At 50.0% G+C, this 6797-nt stretch overlaps 1 long non-coding RNA gene across 1 annotated transcript; it reads right to left on the bottom strand.

The window, feature by feature from the left end:
* Window positions 1–4516: 4516 nt before the first annotated feature.
* LOC120694085 lies at window positions 4517–6255 on the bottom strand. Its single transcript, XR_005683326.1, has 5 exons — window positions 5790–6255; window positions 5446–5700; window positions 5233–5358; window positions 5054–5156; window positions 4517–4973 (listed from the first exon to the last, which is right to left on the bottom strand). It is a non-coding gene; the product is annotated as an uncharacterized LOC120694085 (long non-coding RNA).
* Between the last annotated feature and the right edge of the window lie 542 nt (window positions 6256–6797).

The following is a 6797-nucleotide window of genomic DNA, read 5'->3' as shown; positions in this document are numbered from 1 at the left end:
AAAAACTGCACGAAGGTGGGAAAGATACTCTTCAAAAGAATGACTGTACACCAATATGTCATCAAAGAAAGCCAGAACACATGTCCTCAACAAGGGCTTGAGAGTAGAATTCATAGCACCTTGGAAAGAAGCGGGGGCTCCACAAAGGCCAAAAGACATAACCTTAAACTCGAAGTGGCCAAAATGAGTTTGGAAGGCTGTTTTGTACTCTTCGCGGACCTTTATTCTGATTTGATGAAAACCAGAATTGAGGTCAAGGGTTGAAAACCAAGAAGCCCCGGCCAATTCATCGATCAGCTCATCGAAAATGGGTATAGGGAACTTGCCACGGACAGTTAGCGCATTGAGGTAGCGGTAATCCACACAAGGACGCCATGTCCCATCCTTTTTTTTAACCAATAGCAGTGGTGAAGAAAAGGGACTGCTGCTTGGCTGGATTAGGCCCTTGTCCAGCATATCTTGTATCTGCTTTTCAATTTCGTCCTTGAGAGCCGGCGGGTATCGGTAGGGGCGGTGAAGAAAAGGGACTGCTGCTTGGCTGGATTAGGCCCTTGTCCAGCATATCTTGTATCTGCTTTTCAATTTCGTCCTTGAGAGCCGGCGGGTATCGGTAGGGGCGGATATAGACTGGTTGGGCGCCCGCCACTAAGGGAATTGAGTGATCACAATCCCGAGCAGGAGGTAACCCATTGACTGGAGCAAAAACTGAGGAAAATTCAGTGAGCAAGGCTGAAATAGAAGGGTGGACTGAAGAAGCTATCTCCTCTAGCTGAACAGGTACTGAAATACTGCAGAGCTGAACAATTGTATCAACAGGCACCTGAGGCAAGAGACCATGGAGTAATACAGTGGAATTACCATACGGAATTGACATCCACTTCAGCTTCCAATGAAACTTCATGGGGCTGAAAGACTCAAGCCAATCCATACCCAAAATCAAGTCAAAATGTTGAAGGGGGAGAACCTGCAGATCAGAGGAGAAATTGAAGTCCTGAATTGACCAAGAAGCCCTAGGTAAGTGAGTAGCACACTGCATAATACCCCCATTGGCATCCTGGACGCTAATGGCGCTGGGTAGAAACTGAACACCTTGCAACTTGTCAGCAATCTGAGAACTGAGGAATGAATGTGAGCTCCCAGAGTCCACTAAAATGAGCAGGTGATGATTCTGAATAGTGCCCTGAAAGCGCATTGTTTGGGGGCCTTCAGTGCCACCAAATGCCACCTGAGATAATGCAAGAAACAACTGCGCATCCTTGACTGATCCACCCTGTTCAGAAGATAACTCGACACCAATAGAGTCCGTGTTACCATCGGCGTATGTGATCAAGTCCATCAGCTCTTGCACAACATGAAGTTGCACCATCGGGGCACACTAATGGCCAGGACGCCAGCGCTGGGCGCACTTGTCACAGAGGCCACAAGCACAGCGATATGCTTTCAGAGTTGCAAACCTGTCGACAGCCTGCTTGCTAGGATCAGGGGCGTGCTTGTCGTCCACCGAGACAGGCGCCGGCAGCTTGTCCACCAGAGGCGGCGCCGGGAGAGGCAGCGGTGTCCTCGGTGGGGGGGGGGGGGGCTTCCTCTGAAATCCCGTCTCAGGGCGACGGGAATCCCGCTGGCGCCGGGATGGCCACCTCTTCCTGCAACAAGGCGAGAGAGCAAGCAGTATCGAGGGTAGATGGACACTGCATAAGCACAGTAGAACGGATATCATCACGCAATCCGTCGATGAAATGAATTGTATAATACATGGGATCTGTGGAATGCTCATAAGCAATGAGTTGATCCACCAATTCAGAGAATCGCTCAACATAATCAGCGACGGTAGTAGTCTGGCGAATATGGTAAAGTTGCCGAATCAAGGATTCCTACTGATCCCGGCCAAAACGCTCAAGCAACATAGAAGAGAATTCAGACCAACTGGATTGCTTAAGACGTTTGGCCACAGATTGAGACCAACGCGCGGCCGGGCCATCAAGCTGATTCAACGCTAAACGAACCCAATAACTCGAGTCGGCAGAATACATCTCAAAATAGTCCTCACACCTAGAGATCCAAAGTTTGGGGTTATCGCCATCAAATCGATGGAAATGCAGTTTGGGTAACTTGCCTGGCATGGGGTTGTCACAGGAAAAACCAGAAGCAACATGATTAGAGGGGGAAGGGGATGAATGAGAGTACGCACCCTTGACCAGGATGTGGGTGTGGATCAGGACCGATCCGAACCCCGCATCCCGGTGTTGTGTTTCAACGCAGTGCCCAGCGGGGCCTTCGGCGCCGGTAGGAGCAGGTAGGCGCTCCGTCGCCGACTGCGTGGTGGGGAAGATGGGAGGCTCTGGAACAATTCGCTCGTGGAAGGAGCGGTCCCAGAAGTGGGTGACCTTGCCGAGCTCGAGCCGGATGTCCTCGACGGTGGCTTCGATGTGTGGACGCCATTCGTCGAACACCTGGGCCGCGTCCTCCAAGCGAAAGATCCGGGCGCCCTGAGATTGCTCGAGGTCGTGGAACCGGCGGTCCCACTTCTCGTCTTGCTCGGAGAAGCCCTTGCGGAGCTCCTCGGAGAACCGCTGCTGCATCTCATCGAGGATGATATTGACGGCGGGATCCATGGCGCCGGCGCGTTTTTGGAGGCGGGTCCAAGATGATTCAGCTAGAATTGAGGAAGAGAAGTTCAGGGATAGGAGAGCATTGGAGGTCGGAGGACAGATTCATTCATGGAGAATGTCTTTTCTGTTTTTCGCATACATGCCGAAGCCTTCCTCTGCTTGGCTACTTGTAGACGAAGCGAACAGCTCGCTAGCAACAGAACGCACAACTCACTCACATCTCTTACATGGGCCGATTCCATTCCGGGCCCGACACATGCACGCTGGAGACCCTAGGCCGAGAGGAGCGGCGAGGCCTAGTGGGAGTCGATGTAGTGTTGACCTTGTCGATGGTGGTAACACCCACTTCTCTCTAGATCTAGAATTTTTCCATGGATTCTTGAAATCTTGGACTTGAATTCAACGGGAAAGGAGGCCCCAATCTTCCTTGTTCCCTCCGGGCATTCGATTCGCTTAAATTTCGTGCTTCCCTGTGTTGGTTTGTGGTTCCTCTTTTGGTTTCTCTTTATTGTGGTTGCAGTGCAGGGAAGGAACGAGCAGACCAGGCCGCGCGTGCTGGGGGACGCTAGCCAGGCACCCGGCGACCCGGTGGCAGCGGCATGCGGTGCCAAGCTTGCAGCAGGGCACGCGCAGCACCAGCTGCATCGGGCCGCGGCACCTGCCCTCGTCCAGGGGCGCTCGCATGCGCGCGGGGGTCAGCCGCCGGCAGGCAACGGCCGGTGCGAGCAGCAGCTCAACGCCGGGACACAGAGCAGATAGCAGATAGGCGGCCTCACACGATAGCCTGTTGCAGCACTGCAGCGGCGGCGTCTGCGGGACGAGTGCACGGCGATGAGCAACCTGCACATCAAGTCAAGAGGGCATGCGAGCATCAAGTCAGCAGCAGCCCCTACGAGTTCGAGCCCTACAGCTGCAACAAGTGTTTGTGTGCAGGTTCCAGTGATCCCAGGCGACAGCAACGCTAGCAGCTCAGGGTGCATGCCTGACACACAGCAGGTGTTTGAAGAATTGCCTCACTGGCTTATCTTTTTCCATTGATTCTGCTAAATTTGTTTTAGGCCCTAGATAAGTAGTTAATCTTGTTCTAGGTTTGTGCTCTAGGTTTAGTCTCGTAGTTTATTTCTAGATTTATTGTCAAGCTCTAGGCTTATTTGCTTCTCCTGCTTAATTAATTCCTGAAAAAGCAAAATAAAAATTAGTTAGATTTATTTCTCATTTTCCTAGTCTTTTGTTTTAACTGTGGACTAACCCCTCTGCTCGAGTTCTGGAAGTGATTTCTTTTCGAGGTTTTTGAAGCGTTTTCTCTGAGACGGTTTTTCTTCCATTTTCTGTCGAGCATGTGCGCGCGTGTTTACGTTCTTCTATGTCGTGCTTCCGCGTGTGTGCTCAGACTTTCAGTGAGAGTATTTCGCGTGCCGGTAGCTGTCCTGAGCTTCGTGGTATTGATACTCGCCATCTGAGGGGTTTGGGGTGAAATCTGGACTTTTCCTCTCCGGTGCTTTCGAATCGGATTTCAGGTTCCCATTCACCCCCTTCTGATCGCCTGTTCGGTACGTCAATTGGTATCAGAGCCGGTTAAGGATCATTCCACCTTAAACGGTTCTTGATCCGCAAAGGCGACAATGGAACGTAGTTCGGGAAAATTGCCGTATTTCAATGGGACGGATTACCCATATTGGAAGATCTAGATGATCGCATCACTACTACAGAATTCCTTTTCCGAGGCGGGCAAAATGGCTTTTCCGAGGCAGGCAGCCCAACCGCCTCGGACAAAACATCACGGTTAATGGAGGCATTTACCGAGGCGAAACCGCGTCGGTTAAGATTTTCACAATTAAAAAAAAGCATATTTGATTTTGAATTTAAAATCGAATTTGAAAACCAATTCGAATTTGAAAACCCAATCAGAAAACACATATTACATCCATTTAGGTGCCAATCCGATTTTGCATAGTACATGTTCAACAAGTATATTACATCCATTCACAAATATATATTACATCAATTCGACACTAGCGTTCAAATGATTACAAAAGCTAAAGGCATCTAATCAAGCTCCGGCAACTTGTAGTCCTTCATGTTAAGTTGGGTTCTCCAGTTGCGTAGCCTCACGAACTTGTCGTCCGTTGCTGGATCGCTCTCGTCACAGAACGCGAGACCCCCAACATGACAACATTCATCAGTGACAAACTTACAAATATCAGATATTATTCGGTTGATGACATACTTGTCCACACTAGACCTGCGCCACCATGCTACAGATTTCTTGAGCTGTCGCCAGCTTCTATTGTAACATCCGGCAGTCATGAGGTATACACAAGCATAGTATCCACATAATACTGAATTTGCAGGTTGCTTCGCGCACTGAATTAATGTAAGAGATAGTCGTTAGGACACATAGATTGCATGCAAATGTAGTAGAACATAATCTTCTTCATACATACCGGAAAATCTCGTCTCAGGCGCAATTTTGTGCCATTCTTCTGCTTCTTTTTCTTGGACCTCCGATCATAGGAATCGGGGTCTTCCGCGTATTTCCTGTAAGCACTATATACGAATCACTTGTATCAATAATAAATTCAATAAATACTTTGAGTGGATAAGGAATTGTGTCGTCACTTACTATCACAGACATTCTTCAAAATCCTTATACGCGTCCTTGTGCGTATGGCACAAGGAATCGAATATGACAGCGTTTCCATCCTGAGGATAGATGACAAATACAACCCAGTGGCCCATGATTCCCCCGCTACACAATTGAAACAATATTGGTATGCAAACGGTGAAAAACATAAAAAATCACAATTGAAACATAGCAAGTATCGTTTTAACTTACCCGAATTGGTGCGCGGCAAGGATACACCCATTGTCCTGAACCTTCTTCATGGCTTCTAAGATGTATTGTCCTTTTCTATACATCATCTCGCCTCACATTTTAACTCGGACCTCTACTCACTGCAGACCGGTCAAATTCACTAACTTTGACTGCGTGTCCGGTATATCGTACCAACTAATGGCCCTTTGGGTAATATGCATAGGAGATAGGTAGATAATATCTTCCCCTAGTTCCTGGGAAGCATATGCTTGCATCCTGCAAGCACAATGCAAATCGTTGTCATGGCATTGTTAGTTTGATCATAATGAGCGTACCTTTATCGATGGACAGGTATAACCACTTACATGGCATAAAGGGTGACTTGCGCGACGTCGAGGTCCTTGCGGCGTAGCAGCCTAAGCATGTCATGGAAATCGACAGTGAAATAACAATCATCCTCCAAGTGGAAGTACTCCTTTGAGGCCCTGACAACGAATTCCCTCATGCCTAACTTCGCAGCATGCATGTACCATAGATGGAACCTCCGAACCTCCCATGACTCCTCCTGGACAAGCTGGCCCAAGGGCAACATAAACTTGCCATGCTCGTAGTTATCAGGGCAATCAGGACAAAGGGGCCAGACTTCCGGCGGTGTTGGTTCCCTGTAATTTTAACAACGATTATAGGGGCAAAATCGGAAAAGATACATGGACTCATCCGACGGCCGAGGTTCTTTCTTCGAATCGAAGTCTTCTCCGCGATGCCGCCATATCGATGAAGATCCGGTTTGCGGTTTTGGAAGGTCCGCGAAACCCGGGTAGGTGGCCGGTTTTGAGAAAACCGCCAAAACTTCACGCGCGGGAAGATTCCCGCCTCCACGCCGTGACCCTAGACGCCGTTCCCGCCTCGGCCTTCTGACAGCCCTAGAAGCCGCCCGACGCCCGTCACCTCCTCGCCCGCAGCGAGGCCCTAGACACCGTCGACGCCCGTCGCCTCCGTCAGTCCCGAGACCGACCCCCGTGCCTCCACGACTTGGCATCTTCAACCGCTATCCGCCTCCTTGGTTTTGTGGCGCAAACCAAGAAACCCGTCTTCCGTCGCCGCTTGTGCCCTCGATCTAGGAGTGGACGCCACAGCTACCGCCCGGCACGAGCTCCGGTCCCGGCTGCCCTTCACCGCCATCCACAGCACCTCCACGGCAGCTCTCCATCGACACTTGACGCCCGTGTACCTGCAATCCAAAGACCAAGCGCACGATCACACCGCATGGTTGACAATTCACTCATCACAAGCAGGATAGAGTACTCAACATTCCTCAATCTCCCCCTTGATGAGTGCATTGTCAACACACCACAAACGAACCAAGATTGAAA

The sequence above is a fragment of the Panicum virgatum genome, unplaced genomic scaffold (genome assembly GCF_016808335.1).
Source record: "Panicum virgatum strain AP13 unplaced genomic scaffold, P.virgatum_v5 scaffold_2976, whole genome shotgun sequence".
NCBI lineage: Eukaryota > Viridiplantae > Streptophyta > Magnoliopsida > Poales > Poaceae > Panicum > Panicum virgatum.
The sequence above is the reverse complement of the archived record's forward strand: the minus strand, read 5'-3'. Positions and strand labels throughout refer to the sequence as shown.